Here is a 25,334-nt window from a genome sequence, read left to right as displayed (position 1 = left end):
GGGTAGAAGACATTGCCCCAAGGAGACCTTTGACTTCTACCTTAAATCCACTTTTATGAGAGTTGGCATTTATAATGATGTGAAAATAGAAATTATAAACCTGGTTGTAACCATTGAAGTAAAGGGTGGTATTCAAACTTTTGTTGCATCTATTTTTTCTCCCGTGGCATTTTAAAATTAATGAAAATGTTTTAATTTCATTCTGTTAAATAGTACAATTTTTTTGAGGTACGTTCCTCACGTTCCTTATGAAGGTCAAAATAGGACTCTAGGATTCTGTATTTGTGAAAACCAATCTGTTTAAAAATGACCCATCTTTTTTGAACAATTGAAGGAATATTAATCTAATACATACATCCATGATGTAGATTGCACATGTCTTTAAATATACCTTCCCTGCTGCTTATTCTTATTCAACAGTTTCTTTATATGCCAGTGTTCTTAATATCTTACAGCAGATGAGTATAAGAGAATATGGATGAAGGATGCAATAAAAGGCTTCCAGATATGAGTTATGAAAAAGTGGGAGAATATTCCTCTCTGCTTAGGGAAGAAGACCCAGAGTGGGGACAGCCTCCACTGGAGGCCACTAGAGAGGCCAACATGATGGTATCAAGTTATCTTCCTGAACTGACACCAGTGAGTGAAATAACCTAGAAGAAATTTAGGCTGAATTTCTCAGGAATTTTTAAGTTCATGTTTGGGGACTTATATCAGATGTTAACAGTAACATTGTGAGCCTAATGATAGAATTAAGTGCTCTGAGCTAAGTATTGTGACTTTCGGAGTCTCTCAGGGAATGTGAGAGAGGAGATGATGAGCAGATGTGATTAGGGCCATTGGAGTTTTTGTTGTTATTTATGGCCTACATGTTACCTGCCTGGCTTCATGGCTCCCATTCTTGATCAGTGACTCATGAGCCACTATATACACACAGTCACAATCCCTTGATTTGTATTTATCTTCCACTTTATAGATATGGGACCTATTCACATGGATATTTTAAGAAGCTGGGAATTCCTGGGACAGCACCTTTTCCTTTTTTGCGAACTTATCTTAATTATCGCCATGTGTCATTTGAGCTCCCTGTTTTGCCTCTTATGTTTGCAAACATCTGCTTAGTTACATCAGTAGAAATTCAGCTCCATGAGAAAAGTTTCAAGATTTCTAAGCTTCAGAAACTGTGTGAGAGTCACATCCAAAGCACAATCAGGTTTACACTGGGGCTCTGTTTATAACTCCTCCTGGCCTCAGGTTCACTTCTGTTGATGAGCTCAGGACTCTGGCGTATCCACATTGAAATCTGTGGACTTTGTGTTCAGCAAACTGTGAGCATTTTCAGAGGATTTTCATTTTTCTCAGTGCATATTCTAGGAAGACACACTCAAACTTCTGGTATGCTTTATTTGTACACTTAAAATATTACAAATAAAACTTAGCATTAGGAAGATTAATTGCTTAGTTTCTATGATGAAAACTCAGAGAAAGTGTCTAACTATATGTTTCCTATGGGTAGAGAGGTAGCATCTTCCCTTTTCCAAGTTGAGCTACAACATAGGAAGGCAAGTCCACTTTTTCTTTGCTCACTATGTCACTTACTTACTCAACAACAGGATGGTGATGACATAAATCTCTTAGGCTAGAAGAGGTTGCTGGTGTTCTTAAGTCCCTAATTCTACTAGAATTCTAGTTAAAACCTGAGATAAATTAAAATGATCCTCAATGATTAGATAAAAGTTCATGTGTGGCCCTGAGAAACACTCACTTTGCCTCACCCTGGGTTTCCTCATGTTCCCATGGAGGTGATAATTCAGAAGGTCCCGATATTTATGAGACAACGTAAGTAGAAGAAGAAATATTGCAGAAGAGAAGCATGTTGTATTCATAGACAAGGGGAATTGGTTGATTATGTATAATAGAGAAAATTCAAGTGAATTTACATATTTTATTTCAAATATTGTATATTTTCTCTTTTCTCCCCAGAAGCCTCTGAATAAGAGCTTCTCTCTAACCTCCTGTTAGGAACAAGAAGCCTTATTTCATGGGATTTTGGTAATTTGATGCAATGTCAGTACATTTGCAACAATAATGTAATTTTATCTTGTTCTTCTTCCTAGGGTTTGTCTAATTTTGACACAGAATGTTATAAAAAGTATGGAAATACATGGGGGTGAGTATTCTGCAAATTTCTCTTTGGTAGACTTGTTATGATGTGGTGCCCCAAAGCATGAGGACAACCTCAGCCCCGAGCTTTTGGATGCAACCCTCTGTGCTGCAGAGTCCTTGGAGGCTTGGGCTGCCAAAGGTTCTGCATGTCACCAGGAGTCTGGGTCTACAGTCTGACATAGGTTGAGAATGTTGCATGTTTTGGATTTTCTCCTTCTTTTGATGACCCAGAGTCTCCAGCCTTACTTTGTGTCCAATGCCTGGCTATTCCTATCTTCCCCATTTTTCTTTCTTTTTGACCCCTTTAGATGAATAAAATGTATTATTTGAGAATTGTTTTTTAAAATCATGGGCTTATAAATTTATTGCCTCATCTCTTTCCTCCATTGATTTCCTTTTAATTTAAAGACAAATTCTCTTATTTAAATTTCAAATTTAATGTATGCTTTTGAACAAAAGGCTGGGAGGTACTGGGAAGCAGATGGAAAACCATTTCTGCTCAGATTTTTTTATTTCCTTAACTTTCTTTCTTCTTTTTTATTGTCATCATTATTGTTGCTCATATGCCATTTTAAGTTTTCAGTGTTGACTTTTCAATGAAGCATTTCTTTCTCTTCTTCGTCCATTTGATGTTAAGACATAGGATTTAGTTACACCAGTAAGTTTCCTGGTGAATTGATAGGGTTTTCAATGGAGGATGGCCTCAGCTAACTATAGCAACTATTCCCTTTTAGAGCTGGTGGGGGGTCGGTGGGAGCTATAGAAGAGGTGTAATCATTTTGCTCTCCACTAAAAATAGTGGTAGGAGACATTGACTCTTCTTCTCCATCTTCTCTCATCAATCCCCAGAAAGCCACAGGCCTGGCCAGAGTGTTCTGCTCAGTTGACATGGCCCAAGGACACAACATGTGATCCAAGGATACAACATGCCCCACTGGATCTCCAAATTTCCCATTTTAGCTACAACTTGAAAACATTAGTAATTGTGAGAAGTTATTAAATTATCTGCCTTCAATTTTTTTCACAAACCTATATTTGGCTATCTAAAAAGTTATGGAGACTATGGGCTGAGGCTGTAGCTCAGTGGCAGAGCGAGTGCTTGCCTAGCACATGTGAGGCACTGGCTTTGATCCTTAGCACCATATGAAAATAAACAAATAAAGACATTCTGTCCACAAATAATTACAATAAATAATAAACAAATAAGTTATGGCAATACTATTGTATTCACTAGCTAGATTTAACAAGTGTTCCAATGCTATTTCTAATTATGGTCTCTTAGGTGGTGTATTTTGTCTCTTTCTACCTACTTCATCTACATTACCCTTTATGCTATGAGGACTGCAGTGGCTTCTGAGGTCAGAATCCCCAACTAGAACTTCATGTTGCTATGTATTGTATTACTAGGCAGGTAGAATAGGTAACATCATGATTGAAGTCTGGATTTCTGCTGCAGAATCTTGCCTGTTAGATTTAATAAGTCCTATTTTTCTAATACAGCATATATGTTGGTCGACAGCTTGTTTTGTTTATTATGGAGCCAAGCACTATCAAAACAGTGCTCATCAAAGAATGTTATTCTGTCTTCAGTAATCAGTGGGTAAGCATTCACTTTTCCACATTTTCACATTTAATTAGTTATATTTAAGTTTCAATTTGTTCTTTTCAGTTATACATGACACTAGAATGTCTTTTGACATATTATACATACCTGATGTACAACTTCCCAAGCCTGTGTTTGGACATAATGTGGAGTTTCTCTAGTTGTTTATTCATATATGAAGTCAGGAAAGTTGTGTGTGATTTATTCTAGAGTCTTTCCTATTCTCATCACCTCACTTTCCCCTTTGTTCCCCTTTGACTAATTCAAAGTAACATTTATTTATTTATTAACTCAATTTTTATCCTGAGATATTTATAGGTTCAGAAGTCATTCCTTGCCAAAAAATTTATCAGGCAGTTGCATGTATACTTTATTCTATTTTACCCAATGATAATTTCTTACATGACTATAAATTTATTAAGTTCCTATTTCTATGGTAACAGGAAATTGATACAATATAGGTTTTTTATTTTCATTTTTCCTGTTTTGTGTGCCTATATGTATGAGTGTGCAGCTCTGTGCAAATGTATCACATGCTTACATTTGTGCAGATTTAGATTGTGTTTTTAATGTGTTTTCACCAATTCTTCATTAACCTTAGAAATGTTCCTGGTTTCTTGTGTGTTGACCACATTGGTCAACGTTTGCACCTACAAATAGGGAAAATCCTATCTGTATGCTTTTTATTTGTTTGTTTTTCTTTTCCTCTGACATTAGCTGTGAATTCCAGTGTGAGATTGAATAAGAGCTCTGAGAGTGAACATTTCTTTTGAAGGATATAGACTTTAATCTTCCAAAGTTTACCCCAATTTTAGATGAGGCTGATGTGTGTGTATGGATTCCCATACAATTTCTATCTCCACTTTTTAAAAAACTTTGGGGGCTGGGTTTAGCCCAGTTGGTAGTGTAATTGCCTCAAAGACACAAAGTCTGGAGTTCAATCCTCAGCATCACAAAATTTCTTTAAAATTTTTGATTAGTGTATGATAATTATGGATGATAATAGGATTTGCTGCTATGTTCAATAATACATATATTCCACACTGCCCAAATCTAGCCTCTATTTACTTCCCAACATGTCCACATCACTAATCTACACTCAGATGAATATTTTTACTTGTCTTTCTGTATGTAACTGAGCATACATCGTAGAATTATTTCTGATGCTTGAGAGGAAGCATTCAGTTGGCCACCAGTAAGTGTATGGTTAGCTGAAGATGGATTTTTTGTAGAATCTCTTTGTCAAGTTGAAGAAACTTCCCTATGTTTCTAATCTCCTAAATTTTTTCAGTGAATGAGTCTTGGAAGCATATATTTATTTATAAGTGGGGTGGGACTGAAGATTGAACTCAGGGGTACTCAACCACTGAGCCACATCCCTGGTCCTATGTTGCACTTTATTTAGAGACAGGGTCTCACTGAATTGCTTAGCACCTCACCGTTGCCGAGGCTGGCTTTGAACTTGTGATCATTCTGTCCCAGACTCCAGAGCTGCTGGGATTACGAAATGACCACTGTGCCTGGCTGGAAGCATACATTTTCAATACAAAAAAATATATTATATATGCTGGAACTAAATTTCAGGGGTTTTGCTTTGGTGGGCTAGCACCCAGGTGAAAAAATAAAATTATCTTTCTTTCCCCCTCTGCCCTTGTGGAAAATATTGGAAGAAATTCCATTAATAACTTGTGTTTTTTTTCTGTATGTCTTTTATTTATTTGTTTTTCTTATCCTCTGATATTAGCTGAAAGTTTTATGTAGACAAAATCCTTTAAGTTTCAAATATTATTATTTTTAAAATTATCATATCTAAGCACCCCTTTATCAAGATGCTTATGTTGTAAATGCATGTAAAGACAGAACTGATCTTAGGTAACATATAGTTGGCCAAGAACATCTGGTATTTTTCACCAACCCATTTCTGCTCTGCAATAGCCCTGGGGGTTGTACTAGGTCTTCTTAGGTCTTCTTCCTGTCTATTCCTCTGGAAATAGCTTTCAACCAATGAAAATTTCACATCTAAACAAGGGTTGGAATATAAAGTCCAAAATTGATGTGAGGTACCTGGGTGTCTCTTCCAAACTCTCAGGTGGTTAGGCATTTGGAATAAATACTATTGAATGTCTGACATAGTAGGCAGTCGATGTTATAGTTAAAGCTTTGTCCCAGGGTTTCATAAACTGACTTCCAGACCACTCACATATAAATGAATCAAGCGTTTATTCGGGCACACAGGTGGCAGCTGACCAGAACATAAAACTGTTCCCCTGGTCAGCCTCAAACAATTGCAAGGGCACTCCTTATAAGCCTGAAAACCGAAAAGAGATGTTTAGGGCATCTAGTAAGTGCAAGCAAGCTAGGTTACAGAAGTGGGACACTACAGTCAAGCAGAGGTAAGCCTAACCAATCAGAGTTAGCCCAGTCACCCCGGTTACAGAAACAGAGCCCAGTTACCCTCGTTACAGAAACAATAACCCATTAGGTAGTTCTGTGTTCTTAAAGGTTTATATAGCAAAAGGAAAAGAACATCTTGCCCCAGTCATGACTCTTCTACTTGGCATGGTTGTTTTACAGGATGAAGTCATAAAACAAAATGGAGTCACATTTGCTCCTACTATCACATTCCCTACTGGTTTTAATAGGTTTGATGTTAATATTGCACATCATTAGGCTTAAGTCCAGGTGTTCTTTTTCTACTATCACACCCTAAACATTTTTTGAATAAATAAAGCTTGTTTAACAAACTTTTGCAACTGTGGAGACCTCCACATTTATGTAGACAAAATATATTTTCCTTTGACTCCAGAGTTTTGGTCCAGTGGGATTTATGAAAAAAGCCATCACCGTGTCTGAGGACGAACAGTGGAAGAGAATAAGAACACTGCTGTCTCCAACCTACACTAGTGGAAAACTCAAGGAGTTAATAAAATAAGAGGCTTTTCATTGGAAACTTAAAGGATTGATCTGGGTATGGGTAGAAAGTGAGAGAGATAGTAGTCCCTTTCAAAGGGATAGTCCTCTGAATTTGAACTTCCTAAAAATGTTCTTTTGTCTTTATGTTTTAGAAGAGATATAATGAGATTTATTATAAATGTCTCATATTTCTTCATCCTGGGAAAGGCATAGCCTTGGGGACTGAGTCTCCTCACTTAACTATGGGTGATCTCGTATTTTGTGCATAGATGTTCCCCATCATTAACCAGTATGGAGATGTGTTGGTGAAAAACATGAGACTGGAATCAGAGAAGGGCAAGTTTATCAACTTGAAAGAGTAAGTAGCAGGGCAGCTCTGTCATTCCAAGCTCCACTAGGAGCCCCCAACTGCCTGCCAGAGAACTGGATTCCAAATGTTGAGCTAGTGCAATGAGCAGACAAAAGCAAGTTTGGAGTCACAACTCCAACTGTTCATCCAAGAATGAGCTTCTCCCAGGTGGAGACAGGGAAGCTGGGGAGAAAGGATTTCTCCTGTATCCCCCAAGGTTTGTTTGGCTGCTATTTGTGACTTTGGATATACTAGAAGACAAAATACTGTCAAGGTCAAGGTCACCTTTTTTGAGCCCTCTAGGAAGACTCAGTTATTCCACCCTTGTCCTACTGAAGCTCAGTTTGTACACAACTATCATCATTCACATTTTATTTGTGCTTCTGTAGTATGTCTGATTATGGATCTTATCCCTGTTCAGGTAAGGGATAAGATCCATAATCAGACATACTACAGAAGTCAGTCTAACTCACCTCACTGTCCCCATCACTCCTGGAACAAGGGCAGTACTCATTTGCAACTCATAAAGGCCTCAGAGTAAGTGTGAAGGGATCACGGACTCAACTGATAGTCCAGCAGATAACTGTGAGTGTGTGGCTCACTGCTTGTCTTGCCTGGGTATGTGAACTTACTCCTACTTCTTGCTGCATGTGTAGTGGAATGATTTGGAAGAGACACTGGTTTTAACTTTTCATGTCTTTCTCTATTCAGCATCTTTGGAGCCTATAGTATGGATGTGATCACAGCGACATCATTTGGAGTGAACATTGATTCCCTCAACAACCCACAAGAATCCTTTGAGGAGAAAATCAAGAAGCTGTTAAAATTTAATTTCTTTGACTCTTTGCTTCTCTCAATAAGTATGTGGACTACCATGTTATTCGTTCACTCTCTCTTTTTAAATAAGATCATTATTGATACATAATTAACAATCTTTTAATTACCCCACTTAATTATACAATTAAATTGTTCAGTACAAAGATATACTCAAGCATCACTAGTGACCATTTGTCAACTCAGAACCAGACTACCATTTCATTATAAACTCTGTATTCCCCAAGCCTAAGCAGTCATGGATCTATTTTCTGACTATAGATTTGCTGATACTGTGAATTTTCTATTAACAAATCCTACAATATGTGGCTTTGCATGTATGAATTCTTTCATTTATCATTGTATTTTCAAATTCTTCCATCCTGAAGCATGAGTGAGTACTTCATTTCTTTTTTTAAAAAAAATATTTATTTATTTGTTCTAATGAATTATACATGACAGTAGAATGCATTCCACTACATAGAACACAAATGGAGCACAACTTTTCACTTCTGTACTTGTACATGAAGTAGATTCACAACATTTGTGTCATCATACATGTTCCTAGGGTAATGATGTCCATCTCATTCCACATTCACTCCTACACCCATCACCCCTCCATTTCCCTTGCCCTATCCAAAGTTTCTCCATTCCTTGGATGACCCCCCCCATTATGGATCAGCATCCACTTATGAGAGAAAACATTTGGCTTTTTGTGCTTTGGGATTTGCTTACTTCACTTAGCATGATATTCTCCAACTGTATTCATTTATGTGAAAATTCCATGATTTTATTCTCTTTTAATTCTGAATAATATTCCATTGTGTATATGTACCACACTTTCCTTATCAATTCATCTGTTGATGGGCATCTAGGTTGGTTCTACAGTTTAGCTATTGTGAATTGAGCTGATATAAACATTAATGTGGCTGCATCACTGTAGTATGCTGATTTTTAATCTTTTGGGTATAAACCAAGAAGTGGGATAGCTGGGTCAAATTGTGGTTCCATTCCGATTTCTCTGAGGAATCTTCATACTGCTTTCCAAAGTGGTTGCACCAATTTTCAGTCCCACCAGCAATGTAAATGCCTTTCCCCTCACATTCACACCAACATATATTTCTGATTGTATTCTTCATAACTGCCATTCTGACTGGAGTGAGATGAAATCTTAGAGTAGTTTTGATTTGCATTTCTCTAATTACTAGAGATATTGAACATTTTTTCATCTATTTGTTGATCACTTGTGTTTCTTCTTTTGAGAAATGTATGTTCAATTTCTTAGCTCATTTTTTGATAGGGGTATTTGCTGGTTTTATTTTTTTGTGTAAAGTTTTTTGAGTTCTCTATATATCCTAGAGATTAGTGCTCTATATGATGTGCATGTTGTCAAAATTTGTTCCCGTTCTTTAGGCTCTCTCTTTACCTTATTGATTGTTTCTTTTGTTGATAACAAGCTTTTCAGTTTGAATCCATCCAATTTATTGTTTATTGATTTTATTTCTTGCATTTTAGGAGTCTTGTTAAGGAAGTCAGAATCTAATCTGACATAATGAAAGTTTGGGCCTACTTTTTCTTCTATTAGGTGCAGGGTCTCTGGCCTAATTACTAGGTCTTTGATTCCCTGGGAGTTAAGTTTTGTGCATGGTTAGAGGTAGGGACTTAATTTCACATTGCTACATATCATTTGTTGAAGAGGCTTTTTTTCCCCCAGTGAATGTTTTTGGCACCTTTGTCTAGCATGATATAACCATATTCATGTGGTTTTTTCTCTGTGTCTTCTATTCTGTACCATTGGTCAACAAGTCTATTTTGGTGCAGATACCATGCTGTTTTTGTTTCTATAGCTCTGTAGTATAATTTAAGGTCTGGTATAGTGATGCTTTCTGCTTCACTTTCTTGTTAAGGATTGCTAGCTATTCTGGGTCTCTTATTTTTCCAAATAAATTTTATGATTGCTTTTTTTATTTCTATGAAAAATGTTGTTGGGATTTTAATGGGGATTACATTAAATCTGTATAACATTTTTCGTAGTATGGATTTGCCAGAATTTAATTGAGACTTTTTGCATCTCTGTTCATTAAAGATATTGGTCTGAAATTTTCTTTTGTTTCTGTGTCTTTGGCTTGTTTTGGAATCAGAGTGATTGAATGAGTTTGCAAATGTTCCCTCTTTTGCTATTTCATGGAATAATTTAAGGAGTTTTAGTTTTTGGTCTTCTTTGAAGGTCTTGTGAGAATCTGACTGGTAGAGCTCTTCTTTGTATGTAGACTTTTGATGGTGTCTTCTATTGCCTTGCTTAAAATTGATCTAATTAACTTGTGTATATTACCTTTATTCAGTTTGAATAGATTATGACTCTAGAATTTTGTCTATGTATTTGATATTTTCTATTTAACTGGAGTATAAAATTTTTAAATAGTTTTTAATTATCTTCTATATTTCAGATGTGTCAATCATGATATTTCCTTTTTACGTTTTCTCTCTTTTTATTAGTGTGGCTAAGGGTTTATGAATTTTATTTATTTTTTCAAAGAACAAACTTTGTGTTTTGTCATTTTTTTTAAATTGTTTCTTTTGTTTCAGTTTCATTGATTTCAGCTCTGATTTTAATTATTTTCTGTCTTCTACCACTTTTAGTGTTGATTGTTATTTTTGGGGGGGCTTTGAGATGTAATTTTAGGTCCTTTATTTATTGACTTTTTCTTCTTTAAAGAAGTGAACTCCATGCAATGAACTTTCCTCTTAGTACCACCTTCATAGTATCCCAGAGACTTTAATATGTTGTATCAGTGGTCTCATTTACCTCTAAGAATTTCTTTTATCTCTTCTCTGATGTTTTCTGCAATCCCTTGATCATTCAGTAGCATATTATTTAGTCTCCAGGTGTTGGAGTAGCTTCTGTTTTTTATTTTATCATTAATTTCTAATTTCATTTCATTATAATCTGATGGCATTCAGGGTAGTATCTCTATTGTATTTGCTAAGAGTTGTTTTGTGGCATAATATATGGTCTATTTTAGAGAAGAATCCATGTGCTGCTGAGAAGAAAGTGTATTCATTCATTGATGAATGAAATATTCTCTATATGTCTGTTAAATCTAAGTTATTGATTGTATTATTAAATTCTATAGTTTCTTTGTTTAGCTTTTGTTTGGAAGATCTACCCAGTGGTGAATGTGTTGTGTTAAAGTCACCCAGTATTATTGTATTGTGGTCTATTTTACTCTTGAATTTGAGAAGAGTTTGATGAATGTAGATGGCCATTACATTTGGCCTTTTCTTGTTATCCCATAATTCATTGTTTGGGGCATAAGTATTTATAATTGTTATTTCTTGTTGATGAATGGTTTTATTAAGCAGTATAAAATGTCCTTCTTTATTCATTATAATTAACTTTGTCTTGATGTCTACTTTATTTGATATGAGGATAGAAACCTGTGCTTGTTTACACAGTATATGTGAGTAGTATATTTATTCCCAACCTTTCACCTTCAATTTGTGGATGTCTTTTTCTATGAGATAAGTCTCTTGAAGGTAGCATATTGTTGGTTTTTTAAAAAATCCAATCTGCCAATCTATGTCTTTTGATTGATGAGTTTAGGCCATTAACATTCAGGGTTATTATTGAAGTGTGGTTTATATTTCCAGTCATTTTGCTTTATTTTTGGTTTTTAATTTGACTTGGTTTCTCCTTTGATTGGCTTTTCCTTTAGTGTACTTCTTCCCTTTGCTGATTTTCATTGTTGTTTTTCATTTTTTCTTCATGGAATATTTTGCTAAGGATGTTCTGTAGTCCAGGCTTTCTAGTTGTCAATTCTTTTAATTTTTGTTTATTATGCAAGGTTTTCACTTCATCATGAAATCTAAATCTTAATTTTGCTGGATATAAAATTCTTGATTGGCATCCATCTTCTTTCAGAGTTTGGTATATATTGTTCCAGGACCTTCTAGCTTTGAAGGTCTGGGTTTAGAAATCTGCAGAGTTCCTAATTCATTTTCTCCTATATGTAATCTGATTCCTTTCTCTTGTGGCTTTTAAATTTCTTTCTTTATTCTATATAATAGGCATTTTAATTGTTATATGCCTTGGTGTAGAATCTGTTGTGATTTTTTTCACTTGGTGTCTTGTAAGCATTTTGTATTTGATTTTCCAATTCATTATTCAGGTTTGGAAAAGTTACTGATATTATTTCATTGAATAAATTTTTGATTACTTTGTTTTGAAACTGTATGCCTTCCTCTATCCCAATAATTCTTACATTTGGCCTTTTCATAATTCATGAATGTTCTGCTCAGGGTTTCTTACCATCTTCACTGTGTGGTCAACTTTACTTTCAAGATTATATACTCTACCACACGACCTGCACAATGGTTTCATTAATGAGGTTCTAGGAATAAAGTTAGTTAGAAGAGATCGAAATAAAAACACAAACTCAATTACCTTATTTCTATTGCTAGGTCTGAGACGGCTCCTCTCTCTGGTTCCCTCCTCCAACCTCCCAGCAGGGCAGCGAGGATTACTCCAGGCTAGCAGGAGAGAGAGAGAGAGCAAACACGCCTGGAGCAGCCTTTTATTGGGGAACACGAGATTCAGGGGAGAATTCCATCCAATGAAGGCTGAGGGGGGGCTGCACTCCAAGGTCAGGGTCAGTGATTGGGTCTCCGGGGTCAGTGGTCAGGCACACCCCCTCACGGATGGGCTCTCTCATCAGGAAAGGGTTGGGAAAACTTTGACATAGCCAAAGTGCCTAAGGCCCTTAACGGGAGTCACCCAATCACGTGTTAAAATGGCTTCTCACATATCGCCCCTTTGTTTTCTTAACAATGAGGCAGCCGTTCAGTCTCTGGAGTTTCTGGATTCTTGATTGGAAGACTCACCATCCTATAGTTACAATACAAAAGAGAATTAACAGCAAAGAGAATATTCCAATAATGTACCAAGCGGAGTGTTTAAGAATATTTCCACGGTTGAATCTATTTAACTCCTTCAATATTTGGTTAGCCAAGGAAGAAGGATCTGAAAAACCAGCTCTATTATTTTGAATGTCTTGGATATAGTGATGAAGTTCCAAAATATCCAAGCTATTATTACTATTTTGCCAAATACCTAATAAATGGTTTTTAACTTTCTCCCAATCACAGAGTGAAGCATTGTACTTGGCAGCTGTAACACACCCATACTTCTAATTAGCATGGCATTTAAGTCTTTCTTTAAATTTTAAGACTGAAAGTTCATTACCTGTGTCTATAACAGTCACCTCTAAGGCATTTAATTTAGTCTCAATCCTTTCATCAATATTTACTTGATTATGCAGAGCCTTAGAAGTATTTTGAGCTAAATTATTAAGAAATTTTGCATGCTGAATATTCTGAGACAATGTCAGAGACGCAGAGACAGTTGAGGCAATAAATGAGACCAGTGCTAACACACCAACAATTATGACTTTAATAGCATGTTTAGGTCTTGTTAGCTGGGCATGAATTTGCTGCAAGACTTGTAAACCAGCATCAGCATATCATGGCTCTGAAATATTAGCAGGTAATAAAACAAAAGAGGGCTGATGAAGTATCAGCACTCCTTTTCCTCCGTTATACCTAGTAATACAATTGGTTAGGTTGCACTTATTACAAGTAACGGTATATCTGTCATCCATCCATTTAACTTTTACATTTCCAATAATTAAAACATAAGGAGATTGGACACAAGCTCTTAAGCCATAGCAAGATCCCTCTTTAGAGTTCTTGCCGATAAATTTTGGTAAAGGTTTATCTGTAAAATGTAAATATTCTGAGACAGCCATTAAACACCAAATATCTTTTTGAACACCTCCTTTACTATAAGTCAAAATATTAGTAACAAATCCTGCAGGTGTCATAGCAGAATTTCTTCATAATTGTCTCTTATCAATTTTTGGAGACCAGTCTAAAATATACTCACTATCTTTAGATACCTTATGTTGTACAGGAAAGGCATTTACACAATCCATCCATTTAGGAAAGGTGTTGATCTCAATTATAGAACTATTTGGACAGTGGGGTATCAGTGGAGGTTTTGCAGAAACGACTGGCTGGTTATGGGAAAGTCCCATCTTAATTACTGATCTAGTATTAGGTTTTAAGTCCCCATAAATAGAATTATTTGTCAATCTAGGTTTACCAATCGCTGTCTTTTCTTCAAATGATACTTTCAGACAGCCAGCATGTTTATCATGTGACCAACACAAAGGTAATTGGGCACTGTAACCAGTATAATTAAATCTAGTCACACGATTGGGAGTAATATGAGTATCTATAAATCCGCCCATCATGAATGAGTCATTAGTAAATACTGAAATATTCTCCAGTCCACACAGCTGGGTGTACCAGGGGTGGATCTGGGAAATATGTCCAATAAGTGTCTACTTGATTCCCTTTTACCTGACAGCCCAGTAGGGCAATTACTGTCGCTACCATCAAGACTGGGGTCCTGTTCTTTCCTAGGCGTCAAAGTATTCAGGAAGCCTGGGTTGTTAGCTTCTTCACGTCTTTCCATGAAATCAGCTTTTCGACTGGTTCAATCTGGTCTTTCTTCATCTTTTTCCAAAATCTCCTCCTTCTAGGTAGTGGCTCCTCTGGGTCGATCCTCAGTCGCTTGAATCTGGGTTCTATGTCTGATAGCATGTTCAGGCACCCAAATAGGATGGAGAGAGCCTTCTGGGAAGATACAAGCATGGCCTCTTCCCCACATTGTTACCGGGTCTAGTCCCTTCCACTGACCAGTCTGTAAATCTTTCCACAGAACTCTGCCTAAGAGGTCTGATACTGAGGGAGCTATCTGCCTCTCAGCAGCAGTGTGACCTTCTGTGTCACAGTTTAAAAAATTTAAAACAAACAAGGCATGATTAAGGCTATTTTGGGGAGTGACAATCCTATTCTCCCTTTTTATTTTTTGTAATTGAAGCTTAATAGATAAATGAGCTCGTTCCACAATGGCTTGACCTTGGGGGTTATAAGGAATTCCTGCTTTATGATTAATTTTAAACTCTTGGCAAAATTGTTGAAGAGTTTACATAAGCTGGAGCATTATCTGCTTTAATCTGTATAGGGGACCCTAAAACGAAAAAAGTTGCTAAGCAATGATAAATTACATGTTGAGTATTTTCCTTAGTACGTGCTGTGGCAAAAATAAATCTAGAATAAGTGTCCACTATGACATGCACATAACATTGCTTACCAAATTGAAGAATATGAGTTACATCCATTTGCCATATCTGATTTGGTTTTAATCCACGGGGATTTACCCCTGATGACAGAGATGGAGTGTGAATAACACACTTTGGGCATTGGCTTACAATCTGACAAGCTTGTTCTCTGGTAATACTAAATTTTTTACGTAAGCTAGAAGCATTTTGATGATGCAAGGAATGGGAAGCTAGTGTACAGTCATACGAAGACATCTGTTGACAAAAAGCTACTAACTTATTAATTTTGTCATTACCTAAAACTAGAGGTCCAGGAAGATTAGTATGGGCACGTATGTGTCCTATGGAACATGGGTACTTTCGCATTAGCACTGTCTTTTGCAAATTATGAAATAATTCAAATAACTCCTGTGATGAAGTAAACCCAATCATTGAGGTTTCAATATTATTGGTAACTCTGACTGCATATAAGCTGTCAGAATAGATATTAATAGGTTCATTTGAAAAGTAATCTAAGGCACAAATAAGAGCTTGAAGCTCTGCTCTTTGGGCAGAAATATAAGAAATTTGTATCACCTCTGTGTAAACATGACTGAAAAATCCTGCCTTAACTGAGTTGGAACCATCTGTGAACACTGGTAAAGCTTTCTCTATTGGATAAGCTTGTACAATTTTTGGAAATATAAGTGAGGTTGATGATGCAAATTGTATAATCTTATCACGAGGATAATGGCTATCTATCTGCCCAGGAAAATCTGCAAAAGCTATCTGCCATGAGCTAGAAGTTTGAAAAAGCCAATTAGTCTGTTGAATAGAAAATGGAATAATTATAATATCAGGTTCAGATCCACTTAATTGTAAAATCCTAGTTCTACCTTTAATTACTAATTGAGCTATGGAATCATGAAAAGGAATTAATGTTTTTTGTGGGGAGTGGGATAAATAAATCCACTCAATAACTCCTAATCTTTGCCATATGGCTCCTGTTGGCATATGCTCAGTTGGAAATATTAATAAATACACTATTTTTTTAGGATCTATTCTAGTAAGCTGTGCATTTTTAATTGCGTCTTTAACTTTTCTGAAGGCTGCCTTAGCTTTCAAAGTTAGCTGAGGTGGAGAGGTTGGAGAAGGATTTCCTTGTAATATCTGAAATAAAGGGCTTAACTCAGAGGTAGTTAATTTTAAGGATAGCCTCAGCCAGTTAATATCTCCTAATAGTTTTTGAAAATCATTAAGGGTATGTAACTCTTTAACTCTTATCTGAAGGTTTTGAGGACGGATTGTACGTCCTTGAATTATCTGGCCTAGATATTGAAAAGGAGACACCTTTTGAATTTTACATAAACCCATTGCTGTAAGTGAAGTCTCTAACTGAGTAAAAATTTCTGGAAGTACCTCTGGATTAGCATGAGCCAATAATATATTGTCCATAAAATTAATAATATATGCATCAGGAAAGCTATTTCTTATGGGATCTATTGCCTGATCAACGTATTTTTGACACAGTGTAGGACTATCATGCATTCCCTGAGGGAGTACCTTCCAGCAATATCTTTTAACAGGTTCCTTAAAATTAATTGCTGGGACAGTGAAAGCAAATCTTTCACAATCTTCAGGATGTAACCTTATAGAGAAAAAGCAGTCTTTTAAATCTATTACCATCAAGCTATAATCTAAAGGAATGGCTGTGGGGGAGGGAAGTCCTGGCTGTAATGATCCCATAGGCTGAATTGCATGATTTATTGCCCTTAAATCCTGTAGCAATCTCCAATTTCCTGACTTTTTCTTAATAACAAAAATAGGTGTGTTCCAAGGACTAAGCATTGGTTCAATATGACCAGCCTAAAGTTGTTCCTCAACTAATCTATGAATTATTTTAAGTTTTTCCCCTGAGATGGGCCACTGAGGAATCCATATAGGCTCCTTTGTGAGCCGCGTGATTTTTTCAGCTATCTTAGGGATCGTGGAAGTACTCAGGGCCCCTAGTAAAAATTTTGGTTTGGAGCATTGACTAATCTTTGTCATGGAGACTGGCTTGTAAACAGATACTCTTCCTGAAAGGTCTCCTTATCATCTCCAGGAAAATACCTCTGATTAACTTCCTCAACTGTCCTTATAGTATTTGGAGTAACTAATAATAATCCCATTTTGGCTAAAATATCTCTTCCCCATAGGTTAGCTGGTAAAGACTCTAACACATAAGGCTTAAATACTCCACTGTTTCCATCGGAATCTTCCCAACGGAGGTAGTTGGCACTTTGAGCAGGCTGTGAAACCTGTCCTATTCCCTCTAGGTTAGCTGGTGCTACATGCAAAGGCCACTTTCTAGGCCAAAACCTACTAGACAATACTGAGATGTCAGCTTCTGTGTCGATTATTCCTAGAAAATTTTTATTATTAATTCTAAGTTTTAATAAAGGGCGTTCTTGCCATACTAACTGTGACTAGTATACTCTGTCTGGCTGTTTAGAAACTGAATCTACCGGCAGGTGCCTTTCTGAGACACAAGGCAATAATATTAATTGGGCAAAAGTATCCTTTGGGGTGAGCCTTAGGGCATAATTTGATTTTACAGTAACATATAACTGTCCGTTAAATTTTGAATCTATCACACCAGGTATCACCTCGATGGCTCCCTTTAAATTATTACGTCCCCAAATTAAACCTACAGTATTATCAGGAAGCGGCCTGAAAATCCCAGTAGGGATTTGTTCTGGCCCCATTTCAGGATTTAATTCAACTGTCTTCGAAGGTCCTAAGAAAACTGTCTGTTATCTCTGTCTCTGTCCTGGTAAAAATAGCAGGCTGTCCTGGTCGGCGCCAGTGACGTCACACTCTGCCACCTCCCTTGGAATTCCCTGTATTGTTGCTCGGCCTGGGGAGGGGCCGAACGGAAGTTTTTTGTCCTTCCGCTAGGAGGAAATGCCGGCGGAGAGAAGGCGGGCTCATCTCTGCCATCTGAATCCACCACAGGGCTCTGAGTCCTGTAATATCTATTATCGCCAGTAGATGGAGCCCTGAACTTAAAATTGCGCATGCGACACTCACAGGCAAAGTGATTGTTCTTATCACAAACGTTACATCTACCGCGAGACTTTTGACTTAAATTTTGCGGCCCCAAGGTTTCCTTCAATGCAGCCGCTAAGGCCACTGTCTGCAACTGTGTGGGATCTAAGTCAGAACACAGGCGAATATACTCAGAAACTGTCCCTTTTTTACGATGTGGTCGGAGAACATCTTGACAAACTATTTGCATTCTCAAAAGCCAACTGTCTAACAATAAATTCGCTTTCTCCTGGGTCCCCTATGGACCTGTTTGCAGCCTGATACAGTCGGGCTACGAAATCTGAATAAGTTTCATTGGCACCTCCTCTGATTTTGGTAAGGACTAAATTGGACTGGTCCTTTGGGACGATCTGCTTCCAAGCACGCTTTGCACAGTCAGTTATTTGATTGTATACTACAAAATCATAATTTAATTGTCTTTCCAAATCAGCAAAATTTTCAGTCCCTAAAAACATCATTACTGGTGTTTCTATGCCCTGTCTTCTGTTTCTTTCTGCCTGTTCATTACAAAAATCAGTCCAATAAGTCTTCCAGAGCAAATAATCTCCCTCGCTCAGACAAGATCTGGCTAAAAAAATCCAATCACTAGGAGGAAGGGGTTGTGAGCAAATATTTTCTATCAGACTCTGTACAAAAGGGACATTTGGACTATACGTCTCACATGCACTTTTTAATTCTTTAATAGTTTTAAATGGGATTACAGTATGAACTCTTACTCTCTGATCTTGTTCATCAGTTTGCTCAAAAACTAGAAAGAGGTGAAACCCACTAGTATCCTCTCCCATTTCTTGAGCCTTCTTAATACCTCCCTGTACTGGGGTAAGAAAAGTCATTTTTAATTCAGCATACCTGTTAAATTTGGTCCTTCTAGCAGGTACCGGCCGAATTTGAATAGCTTGGGCAGGCGGTGTTAAACGCAGCCTATTAAAATTTCTCTCTAAGTCCTGAATTTCAACATTTGATTCTTCTTCCTCAGACTGTGACCCACGGTCTGAATCTGAACTATTGCCATTTTAAATTTGGGTTTCTAAAACCCATGGTTGAGAAGAACACTGAGCCCCTCTAGGAGTCTCTTCCGTATTTTCCTCTCTAGTAAGACCATCTTCTGGAGGGCCTTCCTAGGATCTGGGAGGTTTCTCTTCTATGATGTTGCTCTGTACAATCGGCCTGTGGGCTAGCCTGATCTTGTGAGCTTAAGTCCACATTTTTAACCTTTGGCTTGGCTCCTAGTGCCTTTGTTTTTAAACGGCTTAAGGGAAAGGGAATTAACTTAGCCTTAGGCTGATTATCTATTTGAATAGACCTAACAGCTCGTTGAATGCCTTTTTAAAGTTCCTTAGGGGGCCACAAACTCTGGCCCATATATTTAAAAAGACAAACTTCTAGAGCAGTCCATGTTTTCTGTATATTTTCTATGCCTCCAGGTAGTTCATTAGAAAGACAAACTTTCTGTAACGTCCTTCCTAATTTCTCCCAAGTAAGTAAATTTGGAGATTCCTGTTCACAAAACCAAGGACAATATTCACCTACAATCTTTAAAAATTGTAATAACTGAGATTTCTTTATCTGTTTTCCTTTCTGATTAATTATACTGTCTAAAATAGTCAGGTACATTTCCTTATCGGCAGAAGTTGAATTTCCCATTTTAATTAATTTAACACCTCTTTCCTTCAATAACTCCACGTACTTTTGTGACCCAAACGTCACTTCTTCCTTTATCTTTATTCTTATCCTTATCTTTATATCTTTTTTCCTTATCTTTATAGCGCGCTCCCACTCAATCTAACTAATCTAGAATGCCCCCCTCGTGGGTGCCAATTCTACCATGCGACCTGCGCAATGGTTTCATTAATGAGGTTCTAGGCATAAAGTTAGTTAGAAGAGATCGAAATAAAAACACAGACTCAATTACCTTATTTCTATTGCTAGGTCCGAGACGGCTCCCTTCTCTGGTTCCCTCCTCCAATCGCCCTGCAGGGCAGCGAGGATTACTCTGGGCTAGCAGGAGAGAGAGAGAGAGCAAACACGCCTGGAGTAGCCTTTTATTGGGGAACAAGAGATTCAGGGGAGAATTCCATCCAATGAAGGCTGAGGGGGGCTGAACTCCAAGTTCAGGGTCAGTGATTGGGTCTCCGGGGTCAGTGGTCAGGCACACCCCCACACGGATGGGCTCTCTCATCAGGAAAGGGTCGGGAAAACTTCGACATAGCCAAAGTGCCTCAGGCCCTTAACGGAAGTCACCCAATCACGTGTTAGAATGGCTTTCCACAATATACTTTGTCTTCATTGTTGGAGGTCCTATCTTTCAAGTGATCTAGTCTGATGGTGATGATTTCTATGGAGTTTGTAAATGGCTTTATTGTTTTCTTCATTTCAATGATTTCTTTTCCTTGTTTGGTAGAATCTCTATCTCCTTATTGAAGTAAACTTTTGCTTCTTGTATTTGGCTATGTAGCTCTTTATTGAAATGACCTTTTGTTGCCTGTGTTTGCTTTCTTATATCATCCTTTAATTAACAGAACATTTTAATTACATACATCCTGAACTCTTTTTGGAAATCTCTTCTGCTGTGCTGGCCATTGGTTCTAGTAATGTATCTCAGTTTGTTTTGGGCACTTTTATCCCTTGTTTTTTCACATTGTTTGCATGTCTTTCCCTTTAGCAGTGTAGATCTAAGGTATTACAGTTTTTACCAATACACTTATAGTATCCCTGCAGAATTTCATGACCTCTCCTTTAAAGAGGAGATCAATATTAACATATCCCCATGCAAACAATATGCAGGCTTAATTAAACCAAATAGCTTCTATTGAGATGTTTACAGTTTTGTCACAATGGACAGAAATGGTGAGTTTGATTATTATTAACAATGTAAACAGTAGGTTGCAAAAAGATCTACAGTTTATAATGGTGGTCAAAGAGAGAATAGGGGGACTGATTTAGGATGAGATGTTAAGAAGGTAGGAAATGAGGATATAGAGTTATTAGATCTTAGGAAGCATAAAAGAGGAATCAAAAGACGTTGGCTAGTAGCAGGAGAATAGAGAGAAAGAGACTTTGAGGAGATAGATAAGTGGGAAGGGGGAAGAGAGAGAGAGAGAGAGAGAGAGAGAGAGAGAGAGAGAGAGAGAAGAGGAGAAGAGAAGAGAAGAGAAGAGAAAGAAGAGAACAACAAATAATTTCATTTGCTAATATGCTGTTGAGATTTTGCATCCATAATTATCAGATATATCAGTTTGTAGCTCTCCTGTGTTATCTTTGTGTTAAGTCTTAGGATTAGGTTAACATGTGCATTTTAGGATCTTTTACAAGTGTTCACTGTATTCTATATTTAGAAAATAATAGATATTTCTATGAATGTTTGTAAAAAGGTAAAGAATTGGTATTAGTTCTTTTAATGGTTGGTAGAATTGTCCTTGGAACATCTGGACCTGAGCTTCCCTTTGTAGAAAAGTTCCTAATTTCTAATTTAGTCTCATCACATGATGTATGTAAATATATATTTTGCATTACTTTTTGTGTCAGTTTCTGTTGTTTGTGTCTTTTTAGGAATTTGTCTATTTCATTTATGTAATTTGTATATTTGTTGTGTAATCTGTTACAATATCTTTATAGTTCTTTCTATGTTTATAGTGTCAGTATTTTCCCAGTTTTCATTTTGAATGCTACTAACTGTAGCCTTTCTATTTCTGGGTCAATGTAGCTATTATTTTGTGAATTTTGTTGTTTTGTTTTCATTAATTTATTCTATTGATTTTATTTTTTATTTGATTAGTTTTCACTTTGGTCCTTAATATTTTCTTCCTTCTGTTTCCTTTAAGTTTAATTTGATTTTTTTATAATTTATTATGTAAAGTTTGATCACACATTTGCAATCTTTGTTTCTATTTAATAGATAAGAAATTCCCTCTGAGCCATGATGGCTTTTTCTCCATTCTATAAGTTTGATATATTACACCTTCTTTTTTTTTCAATGCTTTATCTATTTCACTTTATATTTCTTCTTTCATCCAGTGTTTATTTAGGTGTATATTGATCAATTTGCCCATACTTTGAGTTTCCCAATTTTCTTTCTAATAATGCCTCTGGATTTCTCCTGTGGTGATTGAGAAATACATGCTCTGTTGGTCCATCCTGACTGCTCCTTCTTGAAGAGCATGATTAACTGCAGCTTCAGATGAAAGCTTAGTTCTATCCAAAGCCACTCTATTCCAGTACATGAATGGTAAAGGGGTCAGGGTTTTCATCTTGCTCCTTTGGTCACTCCACAGAGGCAGAAGGGGCCACTGATCTCACTGGTATAGTGGTGGCCCTATATATGACATCCTCTTGCTCAGCCAGTGGCCTGGAGCCCAATCAGTGGTCCCAACAGAAATAGTTCCTCTTTAGGAACTCCTGTGATTTCCACTTTTTTTATTGGTAGAAAAGATGTAATTGCTCCAGGTAAATTTTACATTTTTCACTGAAGTGTCCTTTGTTTTTTCTTTCCCCTGCAGTAATATTTCCATTTCTTACTCCAATTTATGAGGCAATGAATATCTCTCTGCTTCCAAAGGATGTCACAAATTTTATTAAAGAAAGCTATAAAGAGAATGAAAAAAAGTCACCTTCAAGAGAAACAACAGGTAAAATTCGGTTGTGGTTACAGAGATTCATTTTTGATAATTTATTTGCCTATGGGTGTATGACTTCCATACTTCTTTGTATATTTTTAAATGGTAGATGAAGAACTCTTGGTTGGGAGTAGTAGAGGGTTTTCATTTGGGGAGAATAAAGAATTTAGCATCTGGTAATTGAGAAACAAGAATGAATTAAAGAGGGAACTGAAATAGAGTAAGATATATTCCATGCTTTTATAATTAAATCAAAATGGACTCTACTCTCATATAACTAAAAAGAACTAATAAAAAAGACTTAAATAAATAAAATTATACATTCCAAATACTGAAAAAATAATGAATCAGAGAGAAAGCATTTACAATTAAATAATGGGCATGGTAATTAGTTTGTCAAGGCATAAATACTGCTGATAGAAAAAGTCCCAAATGCTCTAAAAAGGAGTCCTTGTATATTGTTGACTAGAATGCAAATTAGGACAGCTTTTATGGAAAACTATGAGGAGGGCCCTTAGAAATCAAATACAGACCCACCATATGATTTAGCAATCTCACTACTAGGTGTATAACCACAGGAAATGAAATCAGTATGTCAAAGAGAGATATGCATTCCCATGTTTATTACAACACTATGTTAAAATTGTTCTTATTAATTGAGTCAAATAGATTTTGAAATCATCCACCATCAGGAAATGATAAATGCAATTAAAATGTCTCTGAACTGACATAAACATCAAACAGCATATACATATATCAAATTAATCAGGTACCTGTTAATATGTATAGTTTAATGTTTTTATATATCAGTTGAAATTATTTTTTAAATAGTGGAAAACTGTTTTATCATATCCCTTCTCTTCAATATATAAAATTTCAACATAGAAATTATTTTCCTGGTGCTTTAATTTTATCAGATTTTATATGGTCTAGAATCATTGCATTTCCAAACCTCTCACTTTACAAACTCTCCACAGAAGGCATCCTCAGGGTAGCTGAAACTGTGTGGCCCCTAATGAAGCAGGCATGAGGTTCTTTAGGTGAAGATTTTGTTTCATGTATGAAGCCCAGCACAAGGATGTGTGCAGGCCAGGGAGCCAGGATGGGCCCTCCAGGTGTCAGTACAAAGTTCATACCTTCAAGCATGGTGGGATCTTTCAAGAATCTTGCCCAAAATTTGATAATGAGCTCTAACAATGGTAGGAGATTAATCTGTGGCATCTTTGGTGAAGAATTAAGGTAGTAAAACAAAATATCGAAGTCCAGGACTTCTCCCTAAGCAAACAAATGTAACAGGAGACAAAGCCAACCACTCTCTGGCCAGGAGGCTGTGTTCAGAATACACAGGAGGTCACAAGTAGGGAGAGCAAAGGCCAGTAGCTATTGGACACCACAGCCAGTTTTCACTCAGGAAAATGTCCTACTCTTAAAATTTTGTAGATGGATGCTTTTCTTCACTGATGACTTAGGAAACTTTAGATGGACTTCTCTACTTAAGGAATTCGCAGGGAAATTGATGGCACTAGAACAGATTATGCTTAGTGAAGCTAGCCAATCCCTAAAAAACAAATACCAGATGTCTTCTTTGATATAATGAGAGCAACTAAGAATAGAGTAGGGAGGAAGAGCAGGAAGAAAATATTAACATTAAACAGAGACACGAGGTGGGAGGGAAAGGGAGAGAAAAGGGGAATTGCATGGAAATGGAAAGAGACTCTCATTGTTATAAAAAACTACATATAAGAGGTTGTGAGGGGAAAGGGGGAAAAAAACAAGGAGAGAAACGAATTACAGTAGACGGGATAAAAAGAGAAATGGGGGGGGAGGGGGGATAGTAGAGGATAGGAAAGATAGCAGAATACAACAGTTACTAGTATGGCATTATGTAAAAATGTGTATGTGTAACCGATGTGATTCTGCAATCTGTATTTGGGGTAAAAATGGGAGTTCATAACTCACTTGAAACTAATGTTTGAAATATGATATGTCAAGAGCCTTGTAATGATTTGAACAACCAATAAAAAAAAGAATTTATAGTATCAGAAGGGAAGATAAGTTCTGCACTCTTAATGACCTTCTATCTTTGAAATCTCTCTGTTTCTAGCATCGGGTGGATTTTCTTCAGCTTATAATATATTTTCAGAATTCCAAATATGTGGAGTCTTATAAAGGTAAACACGGTTGCTATCTCATCTACTGATGGGGAAACTCAGAGGGAAAGATTGTTCTGGAAATGTACAGAAGATTTTCCAGGAAGAAGAATATTTCTACCTAGTTGAAGAAAGACCATGCTTGGATATCATATACAGTAGCCTGAGGAACTTTCTAGAGAAGCACACCTAGAGCCATGTTCAAATGTTGAAGCTGATAAAAACAAGTATTTCTTTCACTAGCGTGGTATTTTTATTCAACTTATTTTCTTACTATTTTTATTTTGATCCTCAATTCTCCCATATTTGTCCACTGGAATCCCTTTCATGTAGGCTCCTGAGTCCTCTATTATTCTTGTCATTTTTTTATGATTGTTTTAAAAGTAGCTTCTGTTTATTCTGGCCATAGCAATATTGAACTGAAAACATAGAGGTTCTCCATGTAGTCTTGAATACACTGCTTCACTCCTCATA

The 25,334-nt window shown here is 36.7% G+C and overlaps 1 long non-coding RNA gene and 1 pseudogene across 1 annotated transcript; one reads left to right on the top strand and one right to left on the bottom strand.

Annotated features, from left to right (window-relative positions):
* The window catches only part of LOC144364742 (cytochrome P450 3A21-like), a 33,099-nt pseudogene that overhangs the window by 976 nt on the left and 6,789 nt on the right, over positions 1-25,334 (top strand).
* Positions 12,405-19,249, bottom strand: LOC144367452 (uncharacterized). The gene is made up of 2 exons (XR_013426839.1): positions 18,947-19,249; positions 12,405-12,729 (listed from the first exon to the last, which is right to left on the bottom strand). It is a non-coding gene; the product is annotated as an uncharacterized LOC144367452 (long non-coding RNA).

The sequence above is a fragment of the Ictidomys tridecemlineatus genome, chromosome 10 (assembly GCF_052094955.1).
Source record: "Ictidomys tridecemlineatus isolate mIctTri1 chromosome 10, mIctTri1.hap1, whole genome shotgun sequence".
Lineage (NCBI taxonomy): Eukaryota > Metazoa > Chordata > Mammalia > Rodentia > Sciuridae > Ictidomys > Ictidomys tridecemlineatus.
Note: the sequence above shows the minus strand (reverse complement) of the source record. Positions and strands in the feature narration are given on the sequence as shown.